A 20,557-nucleotide genomic window follows, 5' to 3' on the forward strand; every position below is an offset into this window, starting at 1 on the left:
GACGACGGTAGACTATACGCAAAGCCTATTCAAGTCGCGACGCTATTACTACGAATCATGCTGGTGAGATGGGCTTACGCAAGGCACTTTACTGAAACTATTTGAACAGCATTACCAGTAATTACTCTATTTCTTGTTGCGCTTCTCCCGGTATTATTTTCGTGATTATATTGAGCACCACAGCCAGTACTAAAGTTAACGATTGATGAAAACGACCTCAACTGTATTATTACACATTTACGGCATTGTTTTCGTGATTAAGTTGAGCAGTACAGCTGGTACTAAAGTTAATGAATGATGAAAACGACCTCAACTATAGTATTACGCATTTATAGTGTTACGACCGGTTTCATTCGTCGAACATCTCGGCAACCTGAACGAACGAAACCGCTCGTAACACAATGAATGCTCAATAATACAGTTGAGGTTGTTTTCATTAATCATCAATATTATTTTTGTAGCACATTGGGCCTCAGAATTCATATGCTAGAGTGCAACATGTAGTTAGTTGCCCTGTAGGTAAGTCCAGATGAGCTTCACAGGTGTAGATGGCGTGGTTTGGTCTTCGAAGCTGTAGAACCAATGAGATAGGCCTGCTCTGCACTAGATCCACCCACCTCTGTTAAACTAAAGCTTCCTGAATGAGGCAGTTTACATTTGGAGCGTTGTTGGTTAGAGTTTGGATCGCATATCACTGACTGTCCTTACAAATTAATAGCACTGTACATTCTATAGTTAAGGAAATCTGATATGGTTGTTCGATTGCTCAACGAATTTGGGATGTTGGAGTTCTAGTGTTAGATTACTAAGCCGGAACAGTGGAACTGTTATTGTTCCTGTATCTCTTAAACACACTGCCTAGCCTCATGAAGATTTCTTTTTATGTCCTTCGTAGAAGTACGTAGAGGGCTTTATTTGCAGAGCGACACATAAGAAACTTCCTGTTTTTCTCCATGAGCACGAAGAGTAGCCTCACAAGATTAACTCCCTGTAGTGAGATTTCTATATGATCTCCCAGTTTCCGAATAAAGGTTATTCTGGAATGTCCTTGCTGTCTATGCTTCTTTATGGTTTCGTGCGGTATCGAGATATGCCGTCCACTCATACAAAAAACTGAAAGTACTTGTTAGTTCAAAATGGTTCAAATGGCTCTGAGCACTATGGGACTTAACTTCTGAGGTCATCAGTCCCCTAGAACTTAGAACTACTTAAACCTAACTAACCTAAGGACATCATACACATCCATGCCCGAGGCAGGACTCGAACCTGCGACGTAGCGGTCGCGCGGCTCCAGACTGTAGCGACTAGAGCCGCTCGGCCACTCTGGCCGGCGTACTTGTTAGTCCAACGTACTGATGTATGACATTGTAGTGAACAACACCACACGTATGAAGCTCCACCTGGATTTCTGCGAAGAATCAGCACGCATATCAGTTTTAACGTTCTTCTCTCTGGCTACCGCATTTTTGTTGATGAAGTACGCAATACCGGTTAGACAGTAGACTTTCTTGTATGATATCGCTTTTCGGAAATCAGTAATTCTGTGAAAATTTTGCTATATCATTTATTCGGAATCTCTCGTAATCGCGATCAAAAATTTTAACTACGTACACTATGTGATCAAAAGTATCCGGCCACATCCAAAAACATACTTTTTTCACATTGGGTGCATTGCGTTGTCACCTACTAACAGGTACTCCATATCGGTGACCTCAGTAGTCATTAGACATCGTGAGAGAGCAGAATGGGCCCTCTGCGGAACTCACTGACTTCGAACGTGGTCAGGTGGTTGACTGCACTTGCGTCATTCGTCTGTACGTAAGAAAAAAATGGCTCTGAGCACTATCGGACTTAACATCTATGATCATCAGTCCCCTAGAACTTAAAGCTACTTAAACCTAACTAACCTAAGGACATCACACAACACCCAGTCATCGGTACGTAAGATTTCCACATTCCTAAACATCCCTAGGGCCACTGTTTCCGATGTGGTAGTGAAGTGGTAACGTGAAGAGACACGTACAGCACAAAAGCGTACAGGCCGACCTCGCCTGTTGCGAGACCGTCGACAGTTGAAGAGGCTGACATCTACACAGACCATCACACAGGAATTCCAAACTGAATCAGGATCCACTGTAAGTCGTATGATAGTTAAATGCTAGAAGGGAAAACTTGGATTTCATGGTCGAGCGGCTGCTCAAAAGCCACACATAACCCCGGTAAATACTGACCTTACGACTTATCTTAGAAGAAAGATTAAGAAAAGGCAAACCTACGTTTCTAGCATTTGTAGACTTAGAGAAAGCTTTTGACAATGTTGACTGGAATACTCTCTTTCAAATTCTAAAGGTGGCAGGGCTAAAATACAGGGAGCGAAAGGCTATTTACAATTTGTACAGAAACCATATGGCACAGTCATAAGAGTCGAGGGGCATGAAAAGGAAGCAGTGGTTGGGAAAGGAGTGAGGCAGGGTTGTAGCCTCTCCCCGATGTTATTCAATCTGTATATTGAGCAAGCAGTAAAGGAAACAAAAGAAAAATTTGGAGTAGGTATTAAAATTACATTCTAATTCTGTCAGAGACGGCAAAGGACTTGGAAGAGCAGTTGAACGGAATGGACAGTGGTATTGAAAGGAGGATATAAGATGAACATCAACAAAAGCAAAACGAAGATAATGGAATGTAGTCGAATTAAATCGGGTGATGCTGAGGGAATTAGATTAGGAAATGAGACACTTAAAGTAGTAAAGGAGTGTTGCTATTTAGGAAGTAAAATAACTGATGATGGTCGAAGTAGGGAGGATATAAAATGTAGACTGGCAATGGCAAGGAAAGCGTTTCTGAAGAAGAGAAATTTGTTAATATCGAATATAGATTTATGTATCAGGCAGTCGTTTCTGAATGTATTTGTTTGGAGTGTAGCCATGTATGGAAGTGAAACATGGACGATAACTAGTTTGGACAAGAAGAGAATAGAAGCTTCCGAAATGTGGTGCTACAGAAGAATGCTGAAGATAAGGTGGATAGATCACGTAACTAATGAGGAGGTATTGAATAGGATTGGGGAGAAGTTTGTGGCACAACTTGACTAGAAGAAGGGATCGGTTGGTAGGACATGTTTTGAGGGATCAAGGGATCACAAATTTAGCATTGGAGGGCAGCGTGGAGGGTAAAAATCGTAGAGGGAGACCAAGAGATGAATACACTAAGCAGATTCAGAAGGATGTAGGTTGCAGTAGGTACTGGGAGATGGAGAAGCTTGCACAGGATAGAGTAGCATGGAGAGCTGCATCAAACCAGTCTCAGGACTGAAGACAACAACAACAACAACAACAGCCCCGGTAAATGCCAAACGACGCCTCGCTTGGTGTAAGGAGCGTAAAATTTAGACGATTGAACTGTGCAAACACGTTGTGTGGAGTGTCGAATCACGGTACACAATGCGGCGATCCGATGGCAGGTTGGGGGTATGGCGAATGTCCGGTGAACGTCATATGCTAGCGTTACACACGCCAAAAGTAAAATAAGGAGATGATGGTGTTATTACGTGGGCGTCTTTTTTCATTGGGTGGGCTTGCACAACTAGTTGTTTTGCGTGGTACTATCACAGCATAGGCCTACATTAATGCTTTAAGCACCTTCTTGCTTCCCACTGTTGAAGAGCAATTCGGGGATGGCGATTGCATCTTTCAACATGAGAGAGCACCTGTTCATAATGCACGGCCTTTGGTGGAGCGGTTCCAAGACAATAACATCCTTGTAATGGACTGGCCTGCACAGAGTCCTGACCTGGAACCTATGAGATGTTTTGGAATGCTGACTTCGTGCCAATCTCAAATGGTTCAAATGGCTCTGAGAGCTATGGGTCTTAACATCTGAGGTCATCAGTCCTCTAGAACTCAGAACTACTTAAACCTGTCTAACCTAAGGACATCACACACATCCATGCCCGAGGCAGGATTCGAACCTGCGACCGTAGCAGTCACGCGGTTCCGGATTGAAGCGCCTAGAACCGCTAGGCCACCGCAGCCGGCTTCGTGCCAAGCCGCAAAGACTGACATCGATACCTCTCCTCAGTTCAGCACTCCGTGTAGAATGGGCTGCCATTCCCCAAGAAAGCTACCAGCACTTGATTGAACGTATGCCTGCGAAAGTGGAAGCTGTCATCAAGGCTAAGGGTGGGCCAACACCATACTGAATTCCAGGACTATCCTTCTTCAAAAGAAATTACATGTAGGAGATAGAAGAACACTGCCAGTAAAGTGGCTAATCAGATTTCCGTTCTACACGTGTCGGCCATTTTAAATTTTGCAGCACTGCCATTAGTCGAACAAGAGCGTCCTTCTTTCTATATGCTCATTATCTCGTGATGAAAAATTTGACACGTGTGCAAGCCGTGGAAAAGTCAGTGTCTATAAGGTAATCATTTTAACGAATTCATTTATGTGGAACAAATATTTACAGGCCAACTTACACTACAGACATCATTCTGACGATGAGAAAACGAAAAGTGCCGGAACCTGATTTCCCAGAAACCTCCCAGTGGAAGAGGAGCCAAAATAAGCGGACACGTGTCTCGGTTTATCCGGAGATACTCGACTACTTCGGAGGAAACGTCCGTCAAAGTTTTCGAAGTAATGTGTTTGCCTTTTAACGAGAAAGAAGTTCCACGGGAGTGGGGCCTATCGTCGCAGCTTCACATTTTCACACCCCGTGTTCGAAACCCGATTATTATTTTTATTTTTGTGTTTCATATATCTACACATGTCTGCAGAAGATTACTACAAGAATGTTTTGAAATTTATGTTGAAAAAACTTTATTCTTGTTCTTCTATTCATCTTCTGGCGAATGAATTAAAAAGAAACAGCTGATGGGAAAGAATTATGTGAAACTGTTATCGGTGAAAATTCTGTACTGCATCTTGGTTCGTGATCAGTTGTAAGCGCCAGTTTTGAGAAAGGCAGTCTGTCACGCGTATCTTGCCACGAAATTACTGCCGGCACGGGGAATTTTTTCCCATTGTTAAAGTCGTTTCTTTGCCGAGTGAGATTCATACGAAGAAATGTCGCTGAGGCAAACCCGCCTTCGCGCGATTTTCTGTGTGTCGAATGTTTCTAGGCTTCTTATTATCCAAGGGAGTGCACTAAATTAACCTGAAGAATAAACATAAGAATAAAATACAAGAAGAATTAATATAAGTATGAAATATAAGAATATGAGAGTTCAAAAAGATTGTAATCCATGGAAACACAAGACACACAAGTATATTACATGACAAACGTATGAGGCTTATTGTGAACCCAGTCGTAATTTTACAATTAATGTAACGCCCTTGTGTTTCCTAAGTTGATAAGAAACACTCATGCAGTAACCATCAATGGACTGGGTAGATAAATGAAAAAAACGAAATAAAATAAATAAAAACCGTCACAAAAGTGATAGATTGTGACGCTAGCCACTGAGCCATTGATTGGGCTGAAATGATTCTGTGGTAAAAGGCATCTAAATTTCTTCGAAAACTTTGACGGTTGTTTGCTCAGAAACGGTAGGGTGTCCACGGATAAACGAGACACGTGCCCACTTGCTTTGACTCCTCTTCCACTGAGCGAAGTTTCTGGGAGTTATGTTACGGCATTTGCCCGCTTCTCCTCGTAAGTCAGAAACTACTACTCTCTTAGCTCGCCATTTTACGTATCACATGAAGACTGATTGGGCAGAAAAAGACGAGATTGGCAGTTTAGTCACTGCTGGCTCGTGATCAACACGGCCTGGCCCAGGGCACGGAGAAACTCTCAGAACTGGAAGCAAGGCAACAGTGAGGACAGCTCTGACGGTGGTTGGTACAGTTCACGTGTGACACCAACTCTTTGGCCTCTCACAGTCTAGTGTAAAACGAATAGCGGTTTCACAGGTGCCATTGTCCTGTGAAAGTTCCTGAAACGTCGGCATTTTTGATTGGGCGAAAGAATATTGAGTTCAGTGAAGTGAGGTAATGCTTAAATAGGGCATGACGTGCTCATGGAAAGTACAGTCCACATACCTTACTCGGTGTTTGTGTAAAGGGCCAATAGCACCGATCTTAGCTATCCAGGAAAAAGCGAAAGGCACCAAGAGAATAGGAGATATGAAGTTCAAAAATGGTTCAAATGGCTCTAAGCACTATGGGACTTAACTGCTAAGGTCATCAGTCCCCTAGAACTTAGAACTGCTTAAACCCAACTAACCTAAGGACATCACACACATCCATGCCCGAGGCAGGAATCGAACCTGCAACCGTAGCGGTAGCGCGGTTCCAGAATGTAGCGCCTAGAACCGCTCGGGCACTCTGGCCGGCAGATATGAAGTGGAACAGAGTAACCGTGAGGGGGAATGCGAGAGATTAACATGAATGATAATTGCATCATGACATAGCTTGTTTACCCACATATAAAATTTTCTGAAATTTCTTTCGTAGTATAAAATATTTCTGTAGGGGACATCCAACGGCAAGTTCAGCCCATGCCACGTCGAGCTGCTGCATTAGGTTCGACCCGTCTTTGTTCCACTCATGGTGTTGTATTGCCATGGACTCAATACAATTTTACATACTTTCCTGCAAATGTGTATCGCATTTGAAAATGACCGTCTCTATAATGCGCATTCACTTCAGTTTGACACGTATACCATAGCATGTAAATTGAAGGTGGAAGGTGGTGGTGATTAGTGTTTAACGTCCCGTCGACAACGAGGTCATTAGAGACGGAGCGCAAGCTCGGGTTAGGGAAGGATTGGGAAGGAAATCGGCCGTGTCCTTTCAAAGGAACCATCCCGGCATTTGCCTGAAACGATTTAGGGAAATCACGGAAAACCTAAATCAGGATGGCTGGAGACGGGATTGAACCGTCGTCCTCCCGAATGCGAGTCCAGTGTGCTAACCACTGCGCCACCTCGCTCGGTGAAGGTGGAAGGGGCAGAAAGGAAAGGAAAGGGAAGGCTCCATCTGAACTTTATGTGCAATCAGCAGCGACGAGAGAATGTGTGCTGAGAGAAGGACTCGAAACTGGGATCTCCTGCTTACTAGGCAGTTGCGTTAACCACAGCGACACGCGGACACTGTGCTTACCGAAATGAGCGGACTGTCTCGACACGATCCCCGCCAGACTCACAGTCCCTCCTGTCGCCACCTATCCGTAATCTCCGTCCTTTATGCTCGCTAATTTTAGATTCCCTCTGGAGGTCGAACGTAAATGTCGATCTGCACTGAAGATTGTGGATTCATCGCCCTTCGAGGTGAATCAGTTATATGAATGCATGGTGTCTGTTCTTTCGAACATATCATTTGAAACTGTGTCGACCATTTTGAATAATCCATCCTATATAGGCCTCTATCAAGTAGTACAAGTCATATTGTTGATGATGAGGATCATGATGATAATGACCCTTGTCTGTTAAAGTGTGCGTCATTTACGACGGCGGCCGAGTTTAGGTTCGTTCTGCGCATCTGACGTCACCAAACACAGTCAGCCAATGAACAGAGAACGACGTTGCCAGAGCACGACTGTAGTGCAGAGCACGGATGAGTGTGTTCAGTTTTAGAAACGTTCAGTCAAAAATAAAGTAATTGAACAAAGGCAATGTCTTGATAGCAGACATTCCATAAAAGAAAGTTTGGAAAAAGCGTTCTTTATACCAACTGCTTCATATTCTACTAATTAATTAAACCAAACAAACAATAAGCCTCCTAATTCGGGCGATAGAAAGGAAATGCATCCTCACCAACCGCTTTTCCGCAATAAAGAACAGCGGTAATTATATATTTCCTATTGTACTTCGACGAAACGTGAGTAATTCATAGTCACACAAACATTGTTTGTCGGTATTTTGCGTGATTTTTTAAAGTACTCCAGGAACACTGTTGAACGACAAGCTGCGTTAGCGTAATGGTTGAAGTGTTTGGCTGCTAAGCAAAAGGTTCTGAGTTCAAATTTTGTTCGGTGCTTAATATTTTCTTTATTTAAAAACAATTTCGAAGTGTCTTACTTGAATTTTATTCGTTTGAATGTAATTTTTTGAAATTTCTAGTGGCAACTAAAATCGACCATACGGAAAGTATACGCTGTGGACTTTTACCTCTGCGAACTCTTCAAAATTTCGTGCAATGGTTTACGACATTTAATGCTGCACAATAACTGCGTTGAACATCGAAACAAAATTGAGTCATTTATGGGGGGAAGGTATCAGTCAAGAAGATGTGTAAAAATCTAATTTTTGTGAAATTGAATGATAAGTGTGTCAAAGCAGTCGGAACACAATGTGTCTACTCAGGCGAGCAGTGCAGTGATGAAAAAATCGCGCACAGCGTGGGATGCGGGGAGCACGTCTCTGAAGCAGCGAAATGGTTAATTCGGCCGTGGTAGCTTTACTTCATAAACTGCGCGTAAGTTTGCGAACTGTACTACGGCGCTTCTTCTCTTGGCGCGTGCAACTGGCAACGCAGCAATCTCCCGCGTCTGGGCGGGCAAGCGCGAGCCGCCAAGATAAAAGAATTGAGCTATAGCAGCTGTTCATTGCAGTCCACATCAACACGAAGTGCACATCGATGTCTATCAGCTCTTTACCTGGGTACTGCGACAGAACAGTAAGTCTGTTATCTTTCTCTTACCGTCTCTAGAATTAACACAGGATAGGTAAGAGAGAGCGCAGTTCTAGAAATGAAAGGCAAGACGAGGCCGTAAGTTACACATTGACAGCGTCATCTGTTTGGAATACTCTGATCGACAAGAAAGTTCTTTTCACTCTATAAGCCGTGTCCGTTGCCGTCACTGTCAACGCAGACTAGTCCTATGGCGTTCAACAAAGTGGAAACTCAAATAATTTACGGGTTTGCTGCCGGGTGACTTCGTCAACCACCGCCGATATTTCGACAGGAGCACACCCTGCCATTCTCAAGGCACAACTGCAAGGAGGAAGCAATGTGCAAGGGAATGTAATACCTCGGTTCACACAGGAGAAACAAGGAAGATACCACACACAGACCAAGTAATCGCAAAGTCAACACACAACCAACAGGTCTCACAAAGAGGAAACTGGTACGAATCAGAATCATTTAGGCTACCAGAATTTTTACAGCGAGAGAGGTGGTGATGTACTGTTTTGATCTTCTGATTGTGCAGCTATGTTCTTACTTGAATTTCGAACCGCTCTGCAGGATCTCACTGAATGAAGCCAAGTTTCTGTGTTAATGAATATCCCTTACCAGCGCATTTATAGGGACGTTACAAATGAGCACAGTGTCTATGTTATTTGAGAGGAATACACCGTATTTTCGCATCACGTTCACGTTCTACTCTTTCTTTTCAACGAGGTAAAGCAATATTGACACACACATGCTCTACCCTTTCTTATCAGCGAGATAAAACAATATTTTCATACAAACACAACCACTGACATACAAAACATTTTCAGTAAGGGCAGGTGTATTTTTGTGCGAAGGAAGTAATCGTTTTTAGATGAGTAATTGAACAACCCAGTGCCTTCTTTGTTTACACTCCGTTTACTTCAAAATGGTTCAAATGGCTCTGAGCACTATGGGACTTAACATCTGAGGTCATCAGTCCCCTAGAACTTAGAACTACTTAAACCTAACTAACCTAAGGACATCACACTCATCCATACCCGAGGCAGGATTCGAACCTGCGACAGTAGTGATCGCGCAACTCCAGACTGTAGCGTCTAGAAGCGCTCGGCCAAACCGGCCGGCCACTCCGTTTACTGATACCAGCGGTAGAAGACAGTTTCGATCTCACTATGCAGTCTTTGAAGGCCTTCTTACAGCGTCTGATGGTATCTTACCTTATGCGACGAATCGTTAGGCAGCGAAACACAACTTAGACTGTTGCATAAAGGCCGGCCGCGGTGGTCTCGCGGTTCTAGGCGCGCAGTCCGGAACCGTACGACTGCTACGGTCGCAGGTTCGAATCCTGCCTCGGGCATGGATGTTTGTAGTGTCCTTAGGTTAGTTAGGTTTAAGTAGTTCTAAGTTCTAGGGGCTGATGACCACAGCAGTTGAGTCCCATAGTGCTCAGAGCCAATTATTTTTTGTTGTTGTTGTTGTTGCATAAAGCCTATACAACAAAAAATCACTGGAGAACATTTTTGGACTGTAAAATGCATCACTATCGAACCTGGAGATGGGACCTCTCGCAGAACTACGTTTTGGTGTTTTTCAGAGTCGAAAAGCTTCGCAGAAAATTGCCTTCGTGTTTTACAAAAATTTATCATCTCGTACGAGATTCTCGTCTCAAACGGATGCCACACTGACATTAATACACTCCAACCCAACTGTAATTAGTGAGGTGGCGAAATGGCTGGCACATTGGATTCGCATTCCGGATGAGCTGTATTTAAATACACCTCCGACCATCGAGAATTTGTATTATTCGTGCTTAGTATCATCGGAACAGTGCCCCTCAACAGCTCACGGACGATACCGATCCCCAACCCTGTACGTCCTAATCCTGTGCCCTTGTCATAGACACGGCGCTTTACTCTAGCCTCCCCTTACAAGGAGTCTAGACCCTAGGACAGGGAGGGACACATAATGGAATAAATTTAAGTCTAGGTGAATTAGCACCACAGCACACAGAAAATCGACAAGAACTATCGTGTTTATTCTTCGAGACAGAAAAATACCGAAACAAAGAACAACAAAATTAAGAGAACTAAGTGCGAAATCTACTGCGACCGGAGTAACGAATCATGAAAGTTCGCTTGTCGTGTCATGCTCTGAACAATGTCACCGACGTTTCGACCAGAGGGGTCAAATGACCTTCCAGTAGGCCTACTGGTGACACAGCCATTTTCGAAAGTCGGCCTGATCATGTGCCAACAAGCAACAGTATTCGAGTGTGGAACACGGCACAGCAAATGTTTCGCTATGCATGGCACTCTCTCTGCGATGTATGAACCTTATGAATATTGATGAATCTTATTATGGACAACACTGCACCAAGCCTATTTCGGAACTACCAGTCATTTAGCCCTCAGATGCAGCTTCCTCTTTAGACAGACGCCCATAGAGCATGACTGCCTCTCAGCGCTCCTTTATGGTTTATAGTTATTGCGGACGCGTCGTATATAGCGATAACAAGAGTGTGTACTGCAGGGAACACGGTGTTCTTCAAGGGCTTCGCTCAGAATATGAGCCATAAAGTCGACCGAAACGGTACTTCGTCCTATAAGTGGCATGAGGTCTCAGCAACGCACAACGATACACGCGAAACGTCTCACACTAAGGTATTCGGGTGTGCGATGTGTTTCGTCGGTACATTAACGTTTTCTAGAAGAGTTATTCGTGTACCTGTGAGGACTATCCCGAAACAACTATTATTCAATTTCTCCCAAGTCATTTCTCATTTCTCGATTTAAATATTATAAAGCAAGGTGGTAGGCATGCCTTCAGAGTATTTAGGAAATCGGCAACATCAAATGTTCTGAGTCTCAGTACATATTCTCATCCGAAAGCCAAAAACTTACTGCCTTTCGATGTAAAATAGGTAGAGCGTTTAAAGTTCCTATGAATGAGCAAGACAGAACGACTGGGTTAGGCATCATGAAAGAGCTAGCCAGAGCTAACGGTTACAACGAAAACTGAATAAATTAATACCCAAGAACCAGCGCACGTATGTAAAGGAGAATGCCATGTGGAATACTAAGACAGGCACAATTCCATACTTCGGTTATCTTTCTAAGAAAGAAGCTAATATTTAGAAAACGTTTTAACCCGATGCTGCACTTAAAACCAACAATACGCTGCGATTCTGCATCTACATCTACATCTATACTCCGCAAGCCACCTGACGGTGTGTGGCGGAGGGTACCTTGAGTACCTCTATCGGTTCTCCCTTCTATTCCAGTCTCGTATTGTTCGTGGAAAGAAGGATTGTCGGTATGCCTCTGTGTGGGCGCTAATCTCTCTGATTTTATTCTCATGGTCTCTTCGCGAAATATACGTAGGAGAGAGCAATATACTGCTAGGCTCGGTGAAGGTATGTTCTCGAAACTTCAACAAAAGCCCATACCGAGCTACTGAGCGTCTTTATTGCAGAGTCTTCCACTGGAGTTTATCCATCATCTCCGTAACACTTTCACGATTACTAAATGGTACTGTAACGAAGGGCGCTTCTCTCCATTGGATCTTCTCTATCTCTTCTACCAACCCTATCTGGTACGGATCCGACAATGTTGAGCAGTATTCAAGCAGTGGGAGAACAAGTGTACAGTAACCTACTTCCTTTGTTTTCAGAGTGCAGTATCTTAGGATTCTTCCAATGAATCTCAGTCTGCCATCTGCTTTACCGACGATTGATTTTATACGGTCATTCCATTTTAAATCACTCCTAATGCCTACTCCCCGATAATTTATGGAATTAACTGCTTCCAGTTGCTGACCTGCTATATTGTAGCTAAATGATATAGGATCTTCCTTTCGATGTATTCGCAGCACATTACACTTGTCTACATTGAGATTCAGTTGCCATTCCCTGCCCAGTGATTCAATTCTTTGCAGATCCTCCTGCATTTCAGTACAATTTTCCATTGTTACAACCTCTCAGTATGCTACAGCATCATCCGCAAAATGCCTCAGTTAACTTCCTTTGTTATCCACAAGGTCATTTATATATATTGTGAATATCAATAGTCATACGAGACACCCTTGCGACACACCTGAAATCACTCTTCGAAAGACTTCTCTCCTTTGAGAATGACATGCTGCGTTCTGTTATCTAGGAACTCTTCAATCCAATGACACAATTGGTCTGATAGTCCATATGCTCTTACTTTGTGGGGAACTTTATCAAACGCCTTGCGGAAGTCAAGAACTCGTGTCTACGGCCCTCTGAGTTCCGTGGACGAATGGCGCGACCTGTGTTTCACGCGATCGTCTTTTTCGAAAACCATGCTGATTCCTACAGAGTAGATTTCTAGTCTCCAGAAAAGTCATTATACTCGAACATAATACGTGTTCCAAATTTCTGCAAGTGATCGACATTAGAGATGTAGGTCTATAGTTCTGCACGTCTGTTCGACGTCCCATCTTGTAAACGGGGAGGACCTGTGCCCCTTTTCCCATCTTTTGGAGCGATACGTTCTTCTAGAGACATACGGTACACCGCTGCAAGAAGGGGGGCAAGTTCCTTCGCGTACTCTGTAAAATCAAACTGGTATGTCATCAGGTCCAGCGGCCTTTTCTCTTTTGAGCGATTTTAATTGTTTTTCTATCCCCCTGTCATCTATTGCGATATCTACCATTTTGTCATCTGTGCGAAAATCTAGAGAAGGAACTACAGTGCAGTTTCCCCCTGTGAAACAGCTTTGGAAAAAGACATTTAGTATTTCTGCCTTCAGTCTGTGATCCTCTGTTTCAGTACCTGTTTGGTCACAGAGTGTCTGGACATTTTGTTTTAATCCACCTACCACTTTGACATAAGACTAAAATTTCTTAGGATTTTCTTCCAAGTCAGTACACAGAACTTCACTTTCGAATTCGTTGAACGCCTCACACCTAGCCCTCCTCACCCTACATTTCGCTTCGTGTGAATTTTGTTTCTCTGCAATGCTTTGGCTATGTTTATGTTTGCTGTGAAATTTCCTTTGCTTCCGTAGCAGATTTATAACTCTGTTGTTATACCACGGTAGCTCTTTTCCATCTCTTACGACCTTGCTTGGCACATACTCATCTAATGCATATTGTACGATGGTTTTGAACTTTGTCCACTGATCCTCAACGCTATCTGTACTTAAGATTAACTTTTGTGTTGAGCCTTCAAGTGCTTTGACATCTGTTTTTTATCACTTTTGCTAAACAGAAAAATCTTAATACCTTTTTTAATATTTCTATTTACGACTGCATTCACCGATGCTGTAACCGCTTTATGATCGCTGATTTCCTGTTCTGCGTTAACTGTTTCAAATAGTTCGGGTCTGTTTGTCACCAGAAGGTCTAATATGTTATCGCCACGAGTATGTTCTCTGCTCAAGGTAGTTTTCAGATAATGCACTTAAAAAAATTTCACTGGGTTCTTTGTCGCTGCCACCCGTTGTATACGTTTGAGTCTCCCATTCTATATCTGGTAAATTAAAATCTCCACCCAAAACTATAACGTGGTCGGGATATCTACTCGAAATATTTTCCAAATTTTCATTCAGGTGTTCTGGGACAACAGATTCTGAGCCAGGGAGCCTATAGACACATCCAATTACCATGTTTGAGGCTACTTTAACCGTGACCTTCACCCAAATTATTTCACATTTCGGACCTCCGGCAATTTCGTTAGATACTATTGCAGTTTTTATCGCTATAAACACGCCTCCCCCTTCACTGTCCAGCCTGTCTCTGCGGTATACATTCCAATCTGAGTTCAGAATTTCATTACTATTTACATCTGGTTACAGCCAACTTTCCGTCCCTAGTACTGTATGTGGGCATTGAGGCCGTTTATTAATGAGAGTAGTTCTGTAACATTTCTATAGACGCTACTCTAGTTTACTAATACCACATTAATATTGTTATTCCCTGTTGCGTTTTGCCTACTTGCCTACTTGTCGTGTCTCAGGAGGCGTTTTGTCGGGCCTAGGGAGGAAATTCTCTAAACTAAAAAACCCACATGTGCACTCCACATGTACTCCGCTACCCTTGTACCCACTTCCTTAGTGTAGTGCACGCCTGTCCTATTCAGAGGGACCCTAAATTTCTCCCCCCCCCCCCTCCCGATAGCGGAGGTCGAGAAAATTGCACCCCAGATCTGCGCAGAATCGTCTGAGTGTCTGTTTTAAGCCTTCCATTTGGATCCAAACCAGAGGACCGCGATCGGTTCTGGGAACGAGACTACAGACAGTTATCTCAGATACTACCCCGTGAGCGAGGCTTTCCGCCTTCACCAACTCCTCCAACCGCCTGTATGACCTCTGAATCCAGACGGCAGGAGTCGTTGGTGCCGACATGAGCAACAATTTGCAGTCGGGTGCACCCAGTGCTCTCTATCGCCTCCGGCAGGGCCTCCTCCACATCTTGAATGAGACCCCATGGCAAGGAGACAGAGTGAACACTGGCCTTCTTCCCCGACCTTTCCGCTGTTTCCCTAAGGGGCTCCATCACCCACCTAACATTGGAGTTCCCAATCACTAATAAACTCCTCCCCCCGTGTGCTGCTCGGACGTTGCCGAAGGAGCGGCACATGTCCACTCACAGGCAGAGCGGCCGACGCCACAGGGCCGATTTAAGATAAGGAATAATTTACAACATGAAGTAGACAAATAGGAGAGGACTGGTATCTATAATATTCAGTGCAACACCTGGAATGCGAACTACGTGGGCCAAACGCTTAGATCCTTCAAGTTAAAGTACAAAGAACATAGGGACGCTTTTCACCTAACGAATTTAGAGAAATCAGCCATAGCCATACATATTCATGAAACTGGCCAGCCATGCTGGGAATTGATTGCATGTACAATATAAAGACACGAATAAAGAGAGGTTTCTATACATAGCGTGCGAAATAATAATACGTTACATGAACGGTTTACAGTTGACGCAAATAACGTTTGCAGGAACTTTTCAGCAGATTTTTATATTCATTAATTATTGAGTTCACAGCTTTCTGTTAATGACAATATTTGAATTTCCGGGTTACCCAGCATAAAAAAATGACTCCGAGCACTATGGGACTTAACCACACAGCTCATCAGTCCCCTACAACTTAGAACTACTTAAACCTAACTAAGGACATCAGACACATCGATGCCCAAGGCAGGATACGAACCTGCGACCGTAGTGGTAGCGCGGTTCCAGACTTAAGCACCTAGAACCGCTCGGCCACTCCGGCCGCCTTACCCAGCGTAGTTATACATCTTTGTTACTTCTACGTTCCTTTTTATTTCTTGTTTACATTCACGAAGAGATCATTCGCGTTATTTCTGTGTTTGTCTGAGGGATATTATGGCGCATAGGAAACCGCAGAGGTCGTGTATGGATACTACAATTACTGTGACGCGTCCAGGACTCAGAACAACAGTGAAATTCCATTATTCGTTGACAATGATGTGGATATACATCTTGAAAGGATATGGCCTCAAGGAAAGTAGCCACGTTATTTTATTGTTACTTTTATTTTACAGATGTATGTTTTATGTTAGTACTTTAAAGATTCTCGTACTATTATTCACATGATTAATGGCTGACCTTCGAAACGTGTAAATTCTAGTATTTTTCACTGTAAACAGCTGATTGACCCAACATTTTAACATTCACTTTAGTTGTATGTTTATGGTGACGTGGAATGTATTAAATATAAAATGTACGTCGCTCTTCAGCATGATAAAATCTTGTATGATTATGGACGTATAGGTCCTGCTCAGCTCCTAAAATAAGGAAAACGCTTTCAAAAAATCTTAATAGTTAAATAGGACGAAGATACTGTCGGAGTTCTTTTTGAGCTTCTCCTAACTCTTCTTGTTTACTCTTGGTCAAAACCAAGAGTAGATGTGATAGGTGATACTTATAGAGTTCGGAGATCTTTCTTTCTCTCCGGCGCCGGCACACACAGTCAGATACGACAGAGCAGAGGGGGCTGTGATAAGACGGCAACCAGCCGCACGCTGATCGAGCCCTTTCTATGACGACAACGCGACAGCAGCAGCCTCTACGCAAAGAGGACAGAAGCGCCACGCCAACTGATCGTGGCCCAATTCTACAGAATCGTCAAGACCAGCGACCTGGATACAAGCATCCGCTGTATTACTCCACCTGTATTGGAATCGTTATACTGAAGGACATTGGCCATATGGTGTGTTGCCTTTTGCTTGCCACACGTCTATGTCATTCTCAAAGTTAAGTATTGTCTTCAGTCACATTTGTTATTCATACGTGCTCTGTCAGTTCCTCGCAGTGTCACAGAATTACAGTCACTCTTAGGGAAAATAACTATTATATTCGGTTCATTCCGAATGCCGCACAAATCGCAGCTCCATTGCATGGCAAGAATGTCCCCTTTGTTTGGACAGACGAGTGCCAAGAAGCATTTACTCAGTGATCGATGCTTCGTTCACTTTGAACCTGACAAACCAGTTGTGTTCCAAGCTGACTCTTCCTGTTACAGAATCGGCGCAGAGCTAATTGCTTATAAAGACATGCCTATTGCTTCCACATCAAAAGTATTGCCCAAAGCTCAGTGTAACTATCCACAAACTGAAAAAGAGGCATTGGCTATTTTTCATGGTGTCACCAAATTCCGCCACCATTTGTGTGGCAGAAAATTCTATTTAGTAAAGGACCACAAGCAACTGCAGGTCTTGTTTCATCCGGTGAAGCCGGTTACAGTCGGAAATGCCCAAAACTTGCAATGATGGGTGTTGTTGTTGCCTTAATACCAGTACGAGATTGTGTATCGTCCGACAGCAACACATGGTATTGCGGACGCACTTTAAGTCTTCCGATTGGGCCTGATACAGATTTCGACGCTTCTGCTGTATCTTGTTGTCACGTCAATTCTCAGGATACTGAATTGCTTCAGTCCTTTCCTCCGAACTTTAGGAAAATTGCACAGCTGATTCATATCCGTACATTTTGCTAAAATTCACTCGCACGTCTAGACCTAACTCATTGCATAGCATAAAGAACTCTGTAGTGCGCCGATACTTTGCACTTCGACATAGCGTCTCTATACAGCAAGATGTGAGTATTGTTCAGAATGACAGTGAACAATCACGTGTGTTGATCCCCAAAGCTTTGCAAAAGGAAGTGTTGCAGTTACTTTACCAAGGACATTGGGGGCTGTTCCTACGAAAAAGTTAGCGCGTCGATGCTGTACTTGGCAGGGTACGGACATCAAATATAACAGAGGGCGTTATAGTGTCAACGCATGTGCAGAAAATCTGTCCACTCCACCACAAAAATTCTCTGCTTGGCCTAAGCCGTAATCACCACGGCAAAGTGTGCACACAGACTTTGCGGGATCTTTTTGAAACACTCGTTAGTTGATTGTTGTAGACACTTATAGCAAGTTTCCTTTTGCTACGCCAATGAAATCGACAACGCCACGTAGCACAATACAGGTGTTGTCCTCCTATTTCTCACCTCAAAGGTTTACCTGAACTCATAGTGTTAGACAACGGACCTCAGTTCACGTCAAATGAATTTGAAACCTTCTGTGAACGCAATAGCATACAGCATCTAACTAGTACATCGTTACATCCACAGACAAACGGCGAAGCGCTACGTTTTGTCAGAATCTTCAAGCATCGGATGGCCAAACTTCACACCGCACACACCAGCGATCAAGTATTACAACTGTTTCTCGGAAGGATCCGCTCATGTCTCAGCAACCGACGCCTTCTACATCTTGATATGGCTCTCTGGAGATGGACGCGTGTCCTTCCGATCGTTTTTCGGGGGACGTTTCCGGCAGAGCGAAGACCGGATGGCGGGGTGCGAACGGAAGCCTGACGTCCCCTGCAGCCATAGCTTCCAGCCCAGCGCAGCGTCTACGATCCACCCCCCCCTCCTCCCCCCCCCCCCCCCCCCTGTTGTCTAGGAGCTTCTTATAAGTCGATGACCCGCCCCTTTGGGGGAGAAAGTCAAGCGCCGGCACGCCAGTCAGGAACGATAGAGAGCCATGTGACAAGGCGCCAGCCAACTGCACGCTGACCGACTCCTCTAGGAAAACGTGACAGCAGCGGCCTCTACGCGAAGAAGACATAAGCGCCGTACCGACTGGTCGCGGCCCGGTTCTACAGGATCGTGAAGACCAGCGACCGGGATAGAAGCAGCCACTGTATTACTCCACTTGTTTTACTGAAGGACATTGATTATATTGTCTGTCGCCCTTTGCTTGCGACAAATCTGTGTCATTCTCAAAGTTAAGTTTTGTCATTGATTCATTTCGTAATAAAACTCTTTAATACGATTTGCTTGAATTGTTGTCTAGCGATTCGGGAGCAGACTTCCTAGGCACCCCATCTTTGACAATTAGGCAGGATACAACACTTCTTAACACGTAATGTGATTGTTATTCTTTCGAATATTACAATAATAAGACGAATATAAAACCAGGAGCATAGGTGAATGTATTGCGTCAAAATCTTTAGTGTACGTCTTTATGCAGATATAGGTTATAATTTGAGAAAGAAGTATCTGAGCGAGTGCATCTGGATAATAATATTATACGGCAATGATTCAGGGACTGTGAGAAAAGCGTAAAAGCAAAATCGACATGTTTAAAAACTGGGGTCTGATGATGGTGTTGAAAACAAAGTCAACTGATACGTTAAGAACTGAGGAAAGAAGTATAACAAAAAATTGTATGGTAAGAGAGGAATATGTCCTGCAAATAATGGACGATGTTCGGTGTGCTACTCCTATATTGAAGAGAAAATTGTGGGGTCCGTATCAGGACACTTTGAAAATTATGAGGCCAAGAAATTTGGCTGCGTTGACTACGGGATGGCTTTTGTTGCGCTAGAATAGCTGAGACTATTCAGGTAGATCAGAAATCCATTCATCAGTCACGCATGAATACAAATTTGACATAGCTTTAACACAAATTTTTGAACGTTGGATAGTCTGCATCGAGACTGCCTCTAACTCCGAAACCTTTCATACAAAATTTTTAAGAGATGGGAAAAACACGTCCACCTCATGACGGAGTCGGTGAATCTCTGAAATGCATAGTGGAAATTAAATTTAAAAGAATCGTGACTGATAACATAATGTGGTTTCAGTCGACATCAGTAACAGCCATGGTAAATCCTAAACTAAAGTCTTCTCATAAAAAACACGATAAAGATATAAAAATGGCAATTAAGGACACAAAATCCTCTCCTTAGTTTAAACCGGTGAACTGGCAGACATTAGAAAGATTAAGAAGAAGCTAGGAAAGCAATACTAAAGGTAGAATTTGTAATTGAACAGGGCTCCAGACGTCTTAGAAGAAAGCCGTCACCCCGAAAACCTTCGTTACCACAGTAGGAAAAACCTTCTAGAGATGGGCCGATAACACAAATGTCCTCCTTTGGAAACCTTGATAAGGTGATACAATCATTTTAATTTACAAGTTGTATCGACATAGAAAAATCCATCGAACTTTATGACGTAAGCAGATTTACTTGAAACAGAGACAAATACTCATCCAGATATTATTTAAAGCTTAAGTATAAAAGACGAGAGTAAAACGAGGAAAATAACGTTACTAACGAAGCACACATTCCCGAAAAAGTTAAAAGCTTTTGATAAATCCTCAGAGAAACAAAAAAGACTTTAATATCGAAGAGACTTGTGGAAATAGAGAAGTCAAAACGCATTCTGTGGCTGCTTAAATGTACAAAATTAAGAATGAAGAAGAAATATTAGTGTAATTTTGATACTACATTCAGTGCGAGATATCTTCGTGAAGGAAGAATTGTGTGAACATCAGATACAGAAATTTCAGTGCAGTGTGTGCAGTGTGCTGCGATGACGAGGTGCTCTTTCGGAAGCAATCAGCCGGTAAAAGATCTAATACGGGGAGAGAAGGGTCGCTGCGC

The sequence above is a fragment of the Schistocerca gregaria genome, chromosome 2 (genome assembly GCF_023897955.1).
Source record: "Schistocerca gregaria isolate iqSchGreg1 chromosome 2, iqSchGreg1.2, whole genome shotgun sequence".
Lineage (NCBI taxonomy): Eukaryota > Metazoa > Arthropoda > Insecta > Orthoptera > Acrididae > Schistocerca > Schistocerca gregaria.